Here is an 18,940-nt window from a genome sequence, read left to right as displayed (position 1 = left end):
CTTATTTTGTTTACGAATTAACCACTGGCGTCCACTCTGCAAACTTTCAGTGGTGTGAAGGAGTCGCTACAGCAACCCACTAAGAAATATCAGATTGTCGAGTTCGTCCCTTAAAAAATCTGACTATAGGAACAAGCATTGGCAAAGCCAATAGGTCTTGCAAGTATTTTGAATCTTGTTTAAAACCTTTTAACAAAACAAAAAAAAATTGCTTTATTAATACAATATATCTATGACAAAAATATTTGAACATGTGATAAATTGGAGTATTTTCGAGATGTAAAATAGTACATCATGCTTTGCTAAGGAAGTGCTCCAGAGGAGATAGTCATGCACCAAATAGCCAATAGCAGAAGTTGAGAGACGCCTATTCCTTTGGGTCGACTCAAAGTCACTCTATGTATATTTTATATATCCCCCAGCTCCACAATAGGTAAAGTAATAATAGGTCACCAAACAGCTGCAGTGTCAAGGCAGACAAAGTAAAATCCTACAACATTGGTCGCCATTTTGTCCCATCCTCACTGTGTCTCGATTTGTCTCATATTTTCGAGGCAAACCTCCAGTTCAGTTAGTGGTAAATCTGGCTTCGAATTTTCCTTATGAACATTTTCTTGGTCCTTATTTTTTATTCGATATTATACTACAGTGTGTTATACTCTCTCTCATCACAGTCATCCCCCTTGCTCTAGGGCTGTATGACCGGTGCAGCCACACCTTACACTAACCTCAGGGGGGCGATGTGTATAGAAATAACAGGTTTAAAAACAACATGCTGCAGAGTTCCTTGTGTGTCCAGCAGTTTTCAGGCAACAATAAAAATGTCAAGTTAACACTGGTGATTGATGATCTGTCATCAAAGAGCTGTGTGCAAACTTCATGGTATAGGTTAGAAAGTTATATTTTTCCCCAGTCTTTCATTATCCTACTGTTACTAAAAAGGGTTCAGTTGGGTAACAATACATTCTTATTAGGAAAGCCAACCACTGTGGTATGCTTTAAACCCATAGTTTGTGCTTCTCCAGACCAAACACTCTTAAAATGCACTGCCTACTATTATTGGTGACATGTGACTCCTACACCTTGTAATCCTCATTGCCTTATGCATTGGGTAAGGGAGACATGTGGCTTTTCCCCGAGGAAACTTGTGCCCTGACCACCAAGAGGTCATTGGTCGCCGCACTCAAGCAATATCGAATGGTTCTTATAACATCAAATCCATTTTTGGGTAGGTTGACCAATAGATTTCTGGAGGTCAAGGAAAACTATTTATTTGAGAAACTCCTGGACGATATCCAGCCCTTACTGGCAAAGAAGTTATATGTCCAATTTAGACATGGAACAGTTCCAGTGCGGGCTGTGACAAACAAGTGGTCTAATGTTCCCCATGTACCGAGCTCCTGTCCTGGGTGTGACAGTGGAGAGGAGACGGATCAGCACGTTCTGCTCTTCTGCCCTTTCTACTCTAAGGCAAGAGCTAAATGGATCGTCCCACTATGTAAGACTAGGGGTATCAGGGATTATAGGGAGGTATTTCGAATGATAAAATATGATACTACCCCCTTGATTGTGTTTGCTACCTCCAGATACCTCTTCTCTATGTGGTGCGCAAGAGGCGTCAAAATTAAAAAAAGTTACATTGTCCGAATTGAGCCACTGTAATTATTGTAATTAAGAAGGTACCCTTAACATTATCCAGCGCTGGGACTGACCTATTTTTCTATTTTAATAGCTATAGGATTTTATTACGTTTTTAATATTCTATTTTAAGCCATTTTAGGAGTAATGTCTGTATTTTGAGCGTCCAGCATTGTTGTATAATGTTATGTTCGTATTTCAATTATTGTGTATATATGTGCTTTTATGGTTTTCAGCCGATATTAAAGCTTTTGACCGACTGATATATGATTCATCAGCTCTGTATAATGTGTGTATGATCTAAAGTGCTCTGACACCCTACACTAGTATGAGTAGTGCTATTAAACAAATTAAATGTATGTGAGAGAGTGGCTATGGAGAGATGAAGTTCAGTGGTGGTGCATGGTAGTGAGGGAATTCGTGGAGGAGGAGGTTTTTTGGCGGGAGGCAACAAAGATTGGTGCACAGGGTGCCACCAGTGCTAACGTCGGCCCTTCCTCCTATAGAGCGTGGGTTTTAAGTTGATCTTCACTACTAGAGGTGGAGGCTCGGGAGTACTGACTTGACAGTGATGGGGAAGGGGAAGGGACAAGTACAGCAGGAAGGCAGGGGCAGGGAAATGACTGGATGAGGGTGGGGGCTAAGGAGAAAGTGGAGAAATTAATACGGGGGAGGGCAGGGATGAAATGAGGACCTGGGGTATCGGGGCCTGAAGAAACTAGTGTGCAGCTACAGGATGGGTGCTATGGGACATACTAGAGGGCGAGGCAAGGTAGAAATGAGGGCCGAGGGACTACGGGGAAGTAAGAGGAGGAGAGACCAGGGAGAGGACCATAGTGGCGAATGAAGGAATGAAAAAAATGAGAAAGGGCAGAAGAGTACAAACCGAGGAGGAGATGGGGTAAAATAACTTAGAAATGGGGGCAGGGATGGAAAACAAACAAGCATTTGCAATGCAATAGGTCTCGCATCTACGAGAGTTCAAGCTATTGGCATTGTAAATGACAATGTCTTTTATTTATGTTTTAAAAACAAAAATAAAAGGCATTGTTATTTGCAATGTCAATAGCTCAAACTCGCATAAATGCGAGACCTATTGCATTGCATCCCAATTATTAAACTCTTGCTCCCCTCAGCTACAGATGATGGTAAATCTGGTCCAGTTGGAAAAAATTAAAGCTGGTCCTATTTGAGAAGTCACTGCCCATCTCCTTCCTGCCAACTCGCTGAACTGGACCAATCACAATCCCCAGTCTCCCCTGTAGTTCATCCAATGGCAATATACTGCATTTTTTTGGCAGTGCTGTTATCTAATGTTGTGTTTAGAACTACTAACTGGATTTTATTACCATACTTGACTCATTTACATATGTCAATATCTGAAACCATCTTTTATAGAGTATTACAACTTAAGGCAGTTCTATCACGTTTGCTAAGCCATGACAAATTATAAATAAAATTATACCAGGCATTCTAGCTGCAGTCCCATTCCACAATACAAGCATTCTCAGTTGACACTCTGAGAGCATGGTTAGGAAGAGGACTGCTGGGTCCTAGCGTGCTCCCCTGCCGTCGTTGTGAATATCTATTGTTTGATGTCTTTCGCTGGCAGGCCTTTTGAACCCCATTATTCACACTTAACAGCCCACAGGCAGTTTCTAGGAATTATCCCTAAACGTGCACGATCTCCCACATGATTTACCTACAAAGTTTGGCTCACGTGTATGTCAGTCTGTCCTCGCCCCTCCGTTCATCAGCCACGCCCACAAACCCTCATGAATGTAATCACCCATAACCGTGTTGTTCATATGTACTGTATATTACAGTACTGATGGATAAACATCATGCCACAGAGCTTGCACAGTATACTCACTGCTTCTTCTACGACCAGTACCACTTTTATTACAACTTGGCATTTAAAACTAGTACACACACCAAAAGACAAACACGTGCAAAACCAGTCAGCCCCACAGACCATGTAACGCTCCAAGCCCGAGACAACCGGAAGCACCGGAAACGAAGAAGGAAACCAAGAGTAAATGTAATATGTCCAGACTGACAGACTGTAAGTATTATTTGTGCAACAGTTTATTCCACGAAAAGAGCTCTGACTTAGGAAGAAGGGTCCCTACTTGGACAGTGGCCAGCCATTGCCAACTAGAGACTCCCATTTCTAACATTGGTGGTCAGCGGTGAGGATCTGGACTTGCATTTATGATCGCATACAGTAATTATAGTGTACACTACTAGTGAGTGCAGACCATAACGTAACCACATACGTTTTTGAGATTTTTTTGTTCTATTTTTTGGTTCGTCATTGCCAGTTATTGCTACAATGGTCTTGCTGAAATAAGACCTACCTTTTACATAGATGATCTGTTGACCTACAGTCTAGAGGAGCTAACGGGGTTCTGTGAGGAGAGAGGTTTAGCAGTGAGTTGGAAGGAGACTCCACTATCCTTGCAGACATCCCTGAGGCTTTGGCAACAAGACAGATGGAGATTCTTGGAGTCCCAGTACACCTACCAAGAGGGTAGTTGGTCTGAGGGTGGCTCTGGAGAGTCGGAAGAGGAGGAAGAAAGTGTTATGGATTATCTCATAGGTAGGGAGTCCCTTTCTGAGTCTAGTGCCTATGGTAGTGACCGATTCCCTTCATGGTCCCCAGAGGAGTTGGTGGACAGGTGGAAGGGTCTCCTAGGTAGGGAGTCCCTTGCTGGGTCTTGTGCCCAGGGTAGTGTCCAATCCCCGTCATGGTCCCCAGAGGAGTTGGACAGACAGGGGGAGAGGGAGCAACAGCTGGAATTAGAGAGGCTCCAAATGGAGATTGCCCAGCTGGAGGCACACCTAGCGCAGATAGCAGTACAGTAAAAGTTAGCTCTGGAGGGTAGGTTATCCCCTGAGCGCAGTGTTAATTGTCTGGATTCACCAGTGAGGGTGGGGTCCAGTGGTGGCAGAAAAGTTGAGTTACGTAGTAATGACAGTGTAGCACGCCCACCCAGAGATGTGGCACCTGACTTGAAGGAGGGGGTTGATCTACACCAGGGGATTCAAGGATATGAGGTAGCTCCATTGGTGTGCAGTGTCCCTGAGGTGGATTGGGGAACTAGCACAGGGGCCCATAGTCCTAGTAAGGGGAGGGACACCCTACCGACTCTAGATGTGAGGTGCAGGGAGAGGGGTTCCCCCGTGGCTGGAGTCCTGGTGTATGAGTGTGAGGACCGCCCAGAAGAGTGTGGGTTGAGTGATAGAGACAGTCATGTAATGTCTCTCCCATTTCAGGAGAGTGGTGTGGGGTACGTATGTGAGGCACTGGATTGTGAGGTAAAGGTTAGCACCTGCGTGGAACTGTGTAATCCAATTGTGGGAGAGCATATTGTGAGTTCCTGTTTTCCAGAGCTAAACCAACACCTGTTAGAGCGTGAGTTCTCTGATCATAGGAAGCTTGCACAGGAGGCAGACCTCTGGGTGAGTACCAGAGGCTCTGTAGAGGCATTAGGGAATGACCCTAATAGGAGTGGTTCAGAGGTCTTCCAACCCAGAGTGGTGGGAGAGGTCCGGAGTGATGCAGCTAGGTCCCCTTGTTGTGAGGACGTTGTAGGGCCTCACATCCTGTCTCGTGGGAGCTTGAGTGAGACTGGGATAGGTCCCGAAGTGCCCCCACCTCAGTCTCCAGTACTGGATGGTTCCATGAGGCAACACCAGGTAGGGAATCTAGTCTGTCCGGATGGACCGTCAGTTGTGGGGAGTCTCCCCGTGTTAGGTGAGCTGGGAGTGCCTGTAGTCAGGCCTCCATCAGTTCTTGTGTCTGGCAGTGCCACTCCTAGGGGGAGTGTGCAGAAGTCCAGCTTGAGGAGTGAGGGGGGGAAGGAGCCCCCAGTGGGAGAACCAGTGGGTCAGGGGCCAGTCAGGAGGGCTGAGCCCCAGAAGAGTGACCCTGGTGGCACCACTTCTGTCCTGGGGGATCTTCGCGCACTGTCAGATGAACAGGGGTCCGGAGATCTGCGCCAGGCAGACTGTCACGCAACACAAGAGTTATGTGTTACCCTCGGGGAGGGTATTGGTACTCCCAAGAAGTCCTGGTTCGCCGGGCAATTGCTCAACTGCAGGTGATGGTCCCTGGGTTGGGAGGCCAGGTACAGGCAATTCCTGACCTGGAAGGAAGGACATCGATGGGTGGTGTCCTGCCCGTGGGGTTGATGTTGTGTGCGCCCCTTGAAGTCCTGGTTGGCCAGGCAGTTGTTCCGCCGCAGGGGTTGGCCTAGTCGGTTGGTAAGTCAGGTCCAGGTGTTGTCTGACCTGGAGGCAGGGACAACTGTAAGCAGTGTCCCGACCATTTTATTTTCTAAGAGCACCACTCCAGGTTGGAGGGTGCAGTATGCTGGAAGGGGGTGCAGAGGGAGGGAGTCCTCGCCTCTGAACCCGGTGCCACCTGAGGGGTTTTCCAGGTTGGTAGATCCGTTGCAGGGTCAAGGCCCTGAACTGGTGGAGGGGTATGTTTCCCTCGAGGGGGGCCTGTGTGCTCCCCAGGAAGTCCTGGTGTGCCGGGCAGACTGTTGCACAACTCTAGAGGAGTGTGTTTTCCTTGGGTGGAATTGGTGTACTCCCCCAGAAGTCCTGGGTTGCCAGGCACAGGTCCAGCCTAACGGTACAGACCTTGGGTTGGAGGACCAGGTTCAGGGTGTCCCCCCTGACCTGGAGGAAGGGGCCACTGCTAACAGTGCCCCTAACGGTTTGTGTTATGGGAGCACCTCTCCAGGTGGGAGGGTGCAGGGCCCCAGTAAGGGGGATGGGGAGAGGGCAGCCTCACCCCTGACCTCCGCCCAGTCTAAGGGTACAGACCCTAGGCTGGGATGCCAGTTGCAGGATAGAACCCCTGAACTGGTGGGCGAATTGTGCAGGACACCTGCCACAGGTGCCCTGACAATTCTGGAAGGGGGTACCGCTCCAGGTGGGAGGGTACCGAGCCCCAAGGAGGAGGACCGGGTGTGGGAAAGCCCACCCCAGTCTCTCACCCAGCTGCTGGGTACAGGCCCAGGGCTGGTGGGTCAGTCAGGGTGGCTTGCCTGAGCTGACAGAAGAGAGGGTGGACAAAAGGTGGCAGGCACCTGGAGTTACTGCCCCCCACTCTGATGCTGCAGAGGTTTGAGAACCCTGAGAGGCATAAGGCCTGGGTCTCATCACCGACTACTGTCAGTGGCCACTATAGCTTGTTGTCTGACTGTTGGGACACACCTGTGAGCCAGTTAACGTTAGGTGCTGCACAGGTGGTGTCCACAGGTGAGGAGGAGGACCGGGTGTGGGAAAACCCACCCTAGTCTCCGGTCCAGCCGCTGGATACAGGCCCAGGGCTGGCAGGTCCGAGTCAGGGTGGCGTGCCTGACCTGACAGAAGGGAGAGTGGACAAAAGGTGCTGGGCACCTGGGGCTACTGCCCCCGCTCTCTGATGCCACAGAGGTTTGAGAGCCCTGAGAGGTATAGGGCCTGGGTCTCATCGCTGACTACTGTCCGTGCAAACTGTGGCTTGCTGTCTCTCTGTTGGGACACACCTGTGAGCAAGCTAGGGTTAGGTGCTGCACAGGTGGTGACCACAGGTGAGGGGAAGAATTCCCCATTGGTTGTCTTAGTGGGCCCTGAGAGTGTGGACAGAGGGATCCACCAGGGTTCAGATTGGCGTAGAACTGGAATATGCCCCTGCAGTCAAGGGCCAGTTCTGTGTTCTATCGCCCAAAGCAGGGAAGCCCATCGAGGTAGTGATTGGTCTCCCTTGCGTTTTGTCTGGAAGGGGGTCATGTTGGAAATGGCCCTTTTTGCAGGGTCATCTCTAAGCTTTTTGCCTTCCTCCTGGATTTGTTCTAACCTGTTTTTGTTGGCTTTATGACTCTGGGCACTTTACCACTGCTGATCAGTGCTAAAGTGCATATGGTCTCCCTGTGTAAATATGACATGTGAATTGGTATATCCATGATTGGCTTATTTGGTTTACCTGTTAGTCCCTAGTAGCGTGGCCTGTGTGTGCCCAGGGCTGGTAAACCAAATGCTGGTGGGCCTGCAGCGCTAGGTTGCGCCACCCACAGAAGCAGCCTGTAAAATGTGCCTCAGACCTGCCATTGCAGAGTCTGTGTGCAGTCCAGAACTGCCATCTTGGCTGTGAAGTGCACCCACTTCCCAGCCCCTGAACCTTCCCTTGGCATCATGTAAGTCACCCCTATGGTAGGGTGCATTGTATGTGTAAGGTAGGACATGCCTTGGTGTGTCCTGGTTGTGAATTACCCCCAATTTTGTTTTTCACTACTGTAAGGCTACCTGTTCTCCATAGGCCAGAATGGGCAGTTGACTATTACATTCTATAGTCCTAACTGACCCAAAGAACATGGTAGAAAAACGAATTTATTATGCCTGAGCTCAGAATATTAAAATACATCTTTTAGTGAAGTTTATTTTTATATTCTGTGTTTGAAAATACCACTTTCAGAAAGTAGGTATTTTCTTGCCTAAGCCTTCCAGTGTGCTCTGCTGTTATGTGTATTGGCTGTCTGGTTTTGGAGTTACAGGGCTGGGGAATTCCAGGAGACAGGGTGAGGTGTCCCAGTGGTGAATAGAGAGATCTGCATCTAGATGTGTGGGAGGAGTTGCCCCTGGGACCTGAATAGGGCTGTGCCTTCCCTCCACAATGCTGGCTCAACCTCCTGTGGTGCGTCTGATGGCAGACCCCCTCTTTCTGAAAGGAAGGATGCAGCCTGGTAAACAAAGTGCTCCAGGACTGGGCAGAACTGGTTCTGGCTGGGCTCAGTGACTTGTAGCTTCTGAGAACAAAGACTTTTGGGGTATAAATATCTGTGCTGAAACCCCTACAATTTGTATTGCTCCGGGACAACAAGAAGAACCTCTGTCCGTGTAACTGAAGGAATCTGCAGGAGGTGACTGTCCTTGTGCTTGTGTGCTGTTTCTTGGATTGGCCTGCAGTAGTTTTCACTGGACTTGGAAGAAGAGGAAAAGGACTTTGAAGAGAACTTTATTTCAACTTGCTAAAGCAATCACCCAAGGGCTAGAAGAGAGCTAGCCTCCTGCTGGAGTCTCAGGCACATCAGACTCCACCACCAGCCTCCTGTTTCCTCCCGGTGAGGATTTCTATCTGCATGTGAGGCTCCTGTGAGTTCCAGGGCCTCTAGTTCTACTACAGAGAAGAGTGCTGAAAATCGTCGCTAACACCCGTTTGCGAGGCGCTGCAGCTGAAGCGGGTACGAAAAATCATCGCGCTGCTGCCGCTGAGTGCTCGCTACCGGAGATCATCGCTTCACATGTTTGCGGGCTGCCAAATGCTCGCTGACCTCAAGATTATCGCATCGCACGTTTGCGGGCTGCCAATGGCTCGCTAACCCAAAGATCATCGCATCGCATGTTTGCGTGCCTCCAAGTGCTCGCTAACCAAAGATCATCGCATCGAGTTCATCGCTTCACGACATCACAGCGCGGATGCCGGGCATCCGCCATTTTCATCGCATCGCACCCGGATCTTCGCTCCCTCGTGGAGCGCCATTTCTTCTCATCGCAACAGGGTCGCACATGCAACAGGCTCGGCGCATCATCCTCCCTTGCGGCAAGGATTTCAACGCATCGCCGGCTTAGCGTGGAGAAGTTTGTCGCTTTGTCCTGCACACAGATCAGCGCATCATCCTCCATTGCGGCAAGGATTCAACGCATCGCTGGTCTCGCGTGAGGAAAATCATCACTACAGCTCCTTAGCAACATTTTGATTGTTTTGCTACAGAATCCAGGTACTTTGTAAGTAAAAGGGTCGCAGAGACCACTGCTTTGAACTGAACTCTTCTTTGCACACTTTGAACTATTTTTGCAGCCTTTCAAGAGTAACCCTATTTTTCTAGTATTGTGGATTTCTACTGTTATTGGTCTTGTGTTAAGTCTATATATATAAAGATACTTATTTTTATAACTACTTGTGTGGTGTCCCTTTGTAGTGTTCCTCACTGTGTTACTGTGTATGGTCATAAATGCTTCACACACTGCCTCTGAGAAAAGCCTAGCTGCTCTTGCTACGTTACCACGGGGTTGAGCAGGGGTTATTAAAGGGTGTAGCCCGCTTACTCTGACTTAGGAAGAAGGGTCCCTACTTGAACATTGGCCAGCCATTGCCAACTAGAGACCCCCATTTCTAACAGCCATAGAATCGCATAACTCCAGTGGCCTTCATAAATACCTGCAGCCACCAGCCCGGCTGGGTCTTTAGTCTTTTTGAGTGTGCAGCGCGTGCACCTGAAGGAAAAACCTTGAGGAAAAACTGAGGAGGAGTGTGAGAAAGTGCCATCTTTCTTGCATGGTATGCCCCCACTTTTTGCTGAATTGCTGACTGGGCTTTGACTGAGTGTGCCCTGGGCTCCTGCCAATCAGGTGCCCAGGGCCTATGTTCCTTCCCTAAAACCTAAAACCCAAATTGGCAAACCTTGGCCACATGTCAGGCCCTGGTAAATGGTACCCTAGATACCCAGGGCCTTGTGACCAGGGAAGGCCTCTAAGGGCTACAGCACTTATTGTGCCACCCTTAGAGGCCCTGTACCCTAACACAAACACACTGCCCTTGCAGGCTGAGTGTCCGGGTACAAGACAAAACACAAAGTCGACATGGCACACATCCCTGTGTGCCATGCCCGCAACCTACACTGCCCTGGCATACATCAGCAACCCCTCTAGCTGGGTGCCCTATGCCAGTGGTGTGGGCAAAGGAGCTGAGACCTGTGCCCCTACAGTACTCAGGTCCACTCCTGGGCACTGTAAGTGCAGTGCTGCCATTTAAGAGTATATGGTGCTGGGAGCTCGTCAAACACGAACTCCTCAGCACCATAATGGCAACACTGAAGACTAAGAAGTTTGGTATCAAACTTCTCAGCACATTAAACCCGCACTGATGCCAGTGTGGGATTTAATGTACAAAGCACTACAGAGGGCATCTTAGAGATGCCCCCTGAAAACTAACCTACACTCCATGTCTGTTCTGGGAGGCTGCCCAGACATGTTGCTGGACCCCTGGGTGGAGTGTCCCCACTCTCCTGGGCCTGCAACAATGCACATCCTGGGCGAGGTACTAGGTCTCCTCCCTCAGGATGGGCAGGGGGAAGCTTCAAAGGCATACCGCCTCTGTGAGCTTCTCCAGACCACTTGCTGTACCCAGCAAACTGGCCCCCACCAGTTCTGACCCCCACTCTGGCGGGAAGACTGGCCGGAAACCCCAAATAAGGACAGGGGATGTGCTAGCCTGCCAACCCCACCCCTCGGATGGGGGAGGGGAGGTGAAGCACATCTCCGGGTGCTCACCATCTTGAAGATGGGAGGCCCTGCCCAATCAGGACTAGGCTACTGCCCCCCTCCCACAGGAGAGTGGCAGGATAGGGGGTGTACCCACCCCAGGGCAGGGACCCATTTGTCCCTGCCCTTTACCTACCTGTAACACCCCTAAATCTAGTATTTAGAGGCACCCTGAACCTTCCTTCTCCAGATTCCGAACCAGCAAAGAAGAACAAGAAGAAAGAAGACCTGCCGTGCAGCTGCTAAGAAGAGGAAGTCACCAACTGCTTTGGCCCCAGCCCTACCGGCCTGTCGACCCTCGAACCTGCTCCTGCTAAATCCCGACACCTCCTGTGGCCAGCAACCTCACAAACCCCGGAGGACTTGGCTACCTTGGGACTCTGAGCATCTGGGACTCCCACGAGAAGTGGCTCTGCTCAAAGCAAGTATCTAACCCCTGGCATCACCCCGGAACCGTGAACCCTGCACACCCTGCGCCCGCCAAGCCTGGCCTGTGCTGGAGTGGACAAAGACCCTGAGGACGTCTCCCCGGCGACTGTGACCCCGAATCCGGCACCCAAGGACCCCCCTCGACGCTCCTGATGACGCCTGCAGCCTCCGAACCAGGGACCCTCCCCAACCGCGATCAACAGAGGGTAAGATTTCCCGACATCAAAAGGCACCCCTGCACCCGGCGCCCTGCGACCCCCCCCCCCTGTGCCCTACTCCTGGGTACCTACCTATCCTACAACTACCCAACTTACCTCTCGAAGTGGTGGTGGCACCTGAAGAATCTTCGTCCCCGAGCTTGCAGCCTTTGTTCGTCCTTGAGCTTTCCCATTAGAAATCCATTGAGCGCTTGAAGGCTCAAAAGCACCTGCACCCAGCCGCCCGAGTGGCCCTGGCAACTTCTACTCCTACTTACTTCCCCATTTGCCCTGAGCAAGTGACCAGGAACCCAGCTCCCACAGCTGCGTGGCCTGCTAGTCAGCAGCCACCAGCCAAAGCCACCCAGCCTCCCATAGGATAACATTGGGCCTAACTCACTCTGCACCCGGCTGCCCCTGTGTTGCTGAGGGTGTAACAACTGTACTTACCTGACCCTGGGAGACCCCTGAGTCTGTGCCCAGAACCTTAACTCAGCCAGTCGAGTACTTGCCCAAAAGCCGATAACTCACTTTTCTTCCATTGGATAACATTGACTGGTTTTCACTGAAATTTCTTTTAAGTGTGGAGTTTCTAAACTTTAAAATATTCACCTAAAATTAACCGAGTAATGAAACGGAAATACTCACCTGCTATTAGGAGAGATACCAGTGCTGGATCTTGGTGCCCAGCACTGACCCTGCAAAGTACTCACAACCGTACTTACCTCTAACTCAATTTTCTCCCATAGGAAATCATTGACTGTTTTTCTGTGAAATTTCTTCAGTGTCGATTTTTGCAAACTACAAATATTCTTTAATAATCGTACCAACTGTGAAAACGTGAATACTTACCTGTGTTAGATAGATGTTCCAGCCCTGAGCCTAGGAGCCCAGTACTGGATTACAAAAGTAACGAGAACATACTTTACTCGTAACTTGAATTTTCTTCCATAGGGAATCATTGACTGTTTTTCTATGACATTTCTTCTAAGTGTCGATTTTGCAAACTTATAAATATTCCTTAAAAATCGCCTGTATAACGTAAACGCAGTTTCTCAACTGCTTACAGGTGGTACACTAGTGCTGGATCCAGGATCCAACACTGACCTAGCAAAAGTACCCATAACCCCACTTACCTGCTAAGTGAATTTCCTTCCATAGGATAACATTGGTAATTTGATCAGAAAAAGTTTCGAAGTGTCATCTTTTGAAATAGCAAAATATTGTTTAAAAATCACGACAGTAACTTAACCGAATTTACTCACTTGTTTCCAAGAACTGTCCCAGGACTGGAGTTAGAAAAGTAATCCTAAAAGTAATCAAGTGCACATAACGTTAAATTCCCATTGAGCTCAATGTATTATTGTGTTTAAAATTGTGTTACCTATTGCAACAACCTGTAATTATTACCTACAAAAGTCAATTGCATATTGCAAAAGTATTTAACTAAAGCATCTCATTCTGAGAAAGTATATTTTGGTACCTATTGTTGGTTCTAAAATAAAACAACCATATTTTTTTTTATATAAACCATTGGCCTAGAGTTCAGTTATTGAGTGTGGGAGACCATTAAAGAGTAAGGTTATATCTAACTTTAACCTCTGCCAAACCTCTGGGGACTGTGGACTCTGTACACACTGTACCTATTTGGGAACAGTATATACAGAGCTGCTTTCTCACAAGGAGGGCAAAGAAACCTCTGAAATAGCCTACAGATTGCTGTAGAAATGAAGAGAAAAACACAAGCGTGCGCCTGTGAAACAGCTGATCAAGAATGCACCGTAACTGTCAGGAATCCCCGCTACATCAGTGTCTCAAGTGATCAGCTGTCTCCTACTCAAAGAAAGCCATCTAAAATGGCAGCGTGTTACGCTCTGGGCTGGCAAAGCTGTTGCCCATTGTTTTTCTCTAATAACGTCTCCTGATGCGTTGTGTCCTTAAAGACGGGTCTGGTGAAATGCAGCCTGAATTAAACAGGTTGTTTTTTATGCGCTGGATCGGTGAAGCCACTGCCTAGCACTCAGTTTGGAAATATATTTACCCGATGCATTGTGAGCCCTGAGACGCACTGGGGCTAAGTAGGCCAAAAGATGAAGAGAATGCCCCCCGCGGGGCCCACCCGCATTGGGTGAAGGTGCGGTCCCCGATCGGGAGATTTTGTAAGCGTCTACCGGGCCAAAGGAAAACCTTCGCTTGAAATAAACCTGCAGTAAGTGACTAATCAGCGAATACACATAAAAGGCCCTAGAATACAAACATTTGCAATGCAATAGGTCTCGCATTTACGCGAGTTTGAGCTATTGACATTGCAAATAACAATGCATTTTATTTTTGTTTTTGTTTTTAAAACCTAAATAAAAGGCATTGTCATTTACAATGCTAATAGCTCAAACTTGCGTAAATTCGAGACCTATTGCATTGCAAATGCTTGTTGTTTTGAGAATATGATCACCCTAAACAGAGGAGATACGCACATTGCTCGTCTCTTCGTCCTTGCCTGCACACAAACTTTCCTTCACAGTAAGAGCTAGTTAAATATGCACTCAGTAACAGTAACTTCGTTTCATTGTACGTCAGAAACGTTTGTCCCTCAACGATACCTGGAAGTTAACGCTGTATATCCCGCCCAGAGGAAAATAGACGAATGAGAGAAGGGAATAGACTCTCACATGATTTCTTGTGTTTAATTAAAAGCCTATTTACTTGTTCCTAATGTGGGCAACAAATATGTCCGCTCTTCTGATTGGCTAGGGATTCCGTCACTCTCAGTGCTCCAGAAGCTGGGATTTCAGCATACCCGGTATTAGTTGCAGCTCCAGTGGACAGATGAGAGCAAGGGAAATCCCGCGTGGGGATTTTAAGGTCTCCCGGTACCTTGAAACACCTACCGTAGGTGACAGTTACGCCCACAGGAAATCCAGAAACCGTAACTGAGGATCAGATAAACCCAGAAGGCATTCAGTGAGTAGAGACCACCTCAGAGGGACCCAGACTGCAGGGATACACATTATATACTGGCGAACTAGTACTGCGTTCATTCAAGGATCCCTGCACACGGGGACACAGACCTCTTTTTGCATGACAGCACATGATCATGATGCCTTGACCCCTTGGAGTCCACAGATAACACTCCCATGCATCAAAGGACACTGAAACCGTATAATTAAAGGTCCGTTTGTTTCACAGGTGCAAGGCCACTCAGTGGACCCAGAGACCAATATCTCTTTTCGCAAGGTGCACATAGACAAAGATCCCTTTCCCCAAATTATCCAGGGCCGTAGTTCTCACTTGGTGTCTCTGTCACCCAGTGCCCCCTCTCCATGATCAGCGTCACTTGCTCTGCCTCATAGATTCCAAGGGGCACAGGATTATTCTCCCCACCCCTGCGTGATCTTAAAATCGGGCATCTAAAACTAATCTGAAACTGAAAACGAATCTAGAGTAAGAACAGAGTAACTGTAAGAAGTTACAAATATTTTAAGCATATCCACCATCACTCTTCGTTTTTCTGAGGGTTGCCATAAGTGACATGGTGGTGCACAGATGTGAGTCCCATTTATATGGTGCTTCACACACTGCTGTAGTGCCCTGAAACATATTTCCAGAAGGGTAGCGCACTACCCCACGGGGCATGTATGGCTGGCAGAGTATATTCCCTATATGGGAAGTTTTTAGGTGTTGTGAGTGACCAAGAGGTGCTCCTATATTGTCTTGGGTCACATCACCAAGCATCGTGATTGGTGTAAAATATAAATGTAGTAGGCTAGTAGATATAATAATTTACTCTGCTGGTCCTGTGCGTCATTGTTTTTATTACACTACAGGTAGGGTGCTATGACAATGAGCTACCCTGGAAGCAGAAACACATTGTACAACCCCATGCTGCAGGACAAGAGCGTTCATAGCACCTCTGAAGGCCCGAGCGGTGTGCCTGTATAGCGCCTGCGGACAAACTCCATGCACGCAGGTCGTGCACCCTACTCTGCTGCTGAGGGGCGGTTCCCCTGTGACGTGTCCTACCGCGCGGAAGTAATTACATGTCACCCAATCAATGGCAGTACTTTAGTGGGAGTAAGTCATCGACTGCCTTATTGATTGTCCATTGGTAAAGGATTATATATGAACGGTGCACACGCCGCCTCTATCATTTCTCGATGCAGCAGAGATTATAAACAGAACTGCCATCCTGTATTCGTCCATGTGCCAGCGGTTGACTCTGCCGTGACCATAGCAAAATGCGTGCGCTAAACACTGCTTCTGAAATTCTGTCGGCGCGAGCGGGGGGTATTTACTTCCGCGGCAGGCGGTATTTATTTCCGATTTAAATTTGCAATGACCCAAAAGTAGTTTGTAGCGCACTGGCTTGCAGAAGAGCGCCGAGCGCACTGCTTTCCCGCCCACTGAGATGCCTTTTGACTCCGCAGTCCACTGGTCACGTCGTCCAATGTCTCTACTGTGTGGAGGAGGCCAAGTGTTGCAGCTCTCCACCCTTCCCCCCCCCCTGGGGAACAGACCCTCTAAACAAGCGCTCGCCATTGCGGAAAGGCAGCCTCTTGTTTATATTTGCATTGCACTTTCACTGTAAGTGAAAGTGCGATGTAAAATAAACACGGGTCTGCCTTTAACAACAAAGACGAGTGAAAGAAAATAGTGCTCACCCAACAGACAAGCACGGTCCGCTTTCACTTTCGTCCGTTGTGAAAGCTTTCTTGTCTTTATGGGCCATGTGTTTGAAACACATGGCCCCATAAAGATAAGAAAGCTTTCACGACGCACGGAAGTCAGACGAGCCCGTCCCAATGGGACGGCTCAAAAAGCCGAAGGAAAACGTCATGAACAGCTCTTTTCCAATGGCTGGCCACCTTTTAGCATAAACGGTGATGCCGGCCAATGGCAAAGAGGGGCGGGGCTCAATGCCCTTTACAGAAAATACCCAAAACCATTAAATCTCGCCAGCGAGACTGTGCATGTGCGCAGCCCACGCCAGGCGAGACCTAAATAGAGGGGGCAATGAGACTGAGCAAGAGAAGAGACAGCAAATAGAGGGGAGAAAATAGGAGGCAGAGAGGAAAGGAGACATTAACCTAATTTGGAAGGAAGGAGGGCAGAGAAGGAATGAGAGAGAAAAGGATAGAGGGAGAAATGGCAGGGAAGCAGGAGGGAGGAAAAAAGAGTGAGGGCTATGCCTTCTATGCGGAAGGGTCCTTAGAGACCTGCGATGACGTCTGCAGTCAGGGGGCTGCATCCGCGCTGCTGAAATTTATTACATTTCCATCCAAACTGCTGTCAAAGAAAACAAATCTAATGAAGGCTGAGGCGGGGGAGGGGTGTGGGGGGGATGATGGGGGCGCTAGTCAGTGCCCGGCCGGGGCGAGGGGAGATGTGCCTAACGGGAATCTATAGCAGGGGCGGCTCTAGGCTCATGGTAGCCCTGTGCAGGGAGCGTAGGTAGGGGGCCCCGGAAGAGGGGTCCAGGCGGGGCGGAGCTCAGGAAGGTGTTTTAATAAAACATCCAGAAAAGGCGTTAGATGACCAGTACCTGCGGCTGCTCCTACCCTTCCGAATTCGTCTCAGAACGATAACATTTAGGAGGAGGAGGGCATTGTGACACACGACGTGAGGGACTGGCACAGACGGCTGCAGGGCCATGACAGGGGGGGCCCCGGATCCACAGCCCCCCCACAGAGAAAGAATATGTGGCTCTTTGACCGGAAACAGTAATATCGATACCATATCGAATATGGTGTCTTACGCATGGCCATGTCCGTTGCAGACACTGCATAGCCGCCTCATGACACAAGCGTTTAACTTTTGCCAAAATTTGCCGCTGCCTTTTGCCTCTGTCCATCACGCTCCTCTGTCCATCACGCTCCTCTGTCCATCACGCTCCTCTGTCCATCACGCTCCTCTGTCCATCACGCTCCTCTGTCCATCACGCTCCTCTGTCCATCACGCTCCTCTGTCCATCACGCTCCTCTGTCCATCACGCTCCTCTGTCCATCACGCTCCTCTGTCCATCACGCTCCTCTGTCCATCACGCTCCTCTGTCCATCACGCTCCTCTGCGCACCACGCTCCACCACGCTCGTCCGCGCACCACGCTCGTCCGCGCACCACGCTCGTCCGCGCACCACGCTCGTCCGCGCACCACACTCGTCCGCGCACCACGCTCGTCCGCGCACCACACTCGTCCGCGCACCACACTCGTCCGCGCACCACACTCGTCCGCGCACCACACTCGTCCGCGCACCACACTCGTCCGCGCACCACACTCGTCCGCGCACCACACTCGTCCGCGCACCACACTCGTCCGCGCACCACACTCGTCCGCGCACCACACTCGTCCGCGCACCACACTCGTCCGCGCACCACACTCGTCCGCGCACCACACTCGTCCGCGCACCACACTCGTCCGCGCACCACACTCGTCCGCGCACCACACTCGTCCGCGCACCACACTCGTCCGCGCACCACACTCGTCCGCGCACCACACTCGTCCGCGCACCACACTCGTCCGCGCACCACACTCGTCCGCGCACCACACTCGTCCGCGCACCACACTCGTCCGCGCACCACACTCGTCCGCGCACCACACTCGTCCGCGCACCACACTCTTCTCTGCATCACACTCTTCTCTGCATCACACTCTTCTCTGCATCACACTCTTCTCTGCATCACACTCTTCTCTGCATCACACTCTTCTCTGCATCACACTCTTCTCTGCATCACACTCTTCTCTGCATCACACTCTTCTCTGCATCACACTCTTCTCTGCATCACACTCTTCTCTGCATCACACTCTTCTCTGCATCACACTCTTCTCTGCATCACACTCTTCTCTGCATCACACTCTTCTCTGCATCACACTCTTCTCTGCATCACACTCTTCTCTGCATCACACTCTTCTCTGCATCACACTCTTCTCTGCATCACACTCTTCTCTGCATCACACTCTTCTCTGCACATCACGCTCCTCTGCACATCACGCTCCTCTGCACATCACGCTCCTCTGCACATCACGCTCCTCTGCACATCACGCTCCTCTGCACATCACGCTCCTCTGTCCATCACGCTCCTCTGTCCATCACGCTCCTCTGTCCATCACGCTCCTCTGTCCATCACGCTCCTCTGTCCATCACGCTCCTCTGTCCATCACGCTCCTCTGTCCATCACGCTCCTCTGTCCATCACGCTCCTCTGTCCATCACGCTCCTCTGTCCATCACGCTCCTCTGCCCATCACGCTCCTCTGCCCATCACGCTCCTCTGTCCATCACGCTCCTCTGCCCATCACGCTCCTCTGCCCATCACGCTCCTCTGCCCATCACGCTCCTCTGCCCATCACGCTCCTCTGCCCATCA

This window comes from Triturus cristatus, unplaced genomic scaffold, assembly GCF_964204655.1.
Source record: "Triturus cristatus unplaced genomic scaffold, aTriCri1.1 SCAFFOLD_137, whole genome shotgun sequence".
In the NCBI taxonomy this organism is placed as follows: domain Eukaryota; kingdom Metazoa; phylum Chordata; class Amphibia; order Caudata; family Salamandridae; genus Triturus; species Triturus cristatus.
This window is presented reverse-complemented; position numbering follows the sequence as displayed.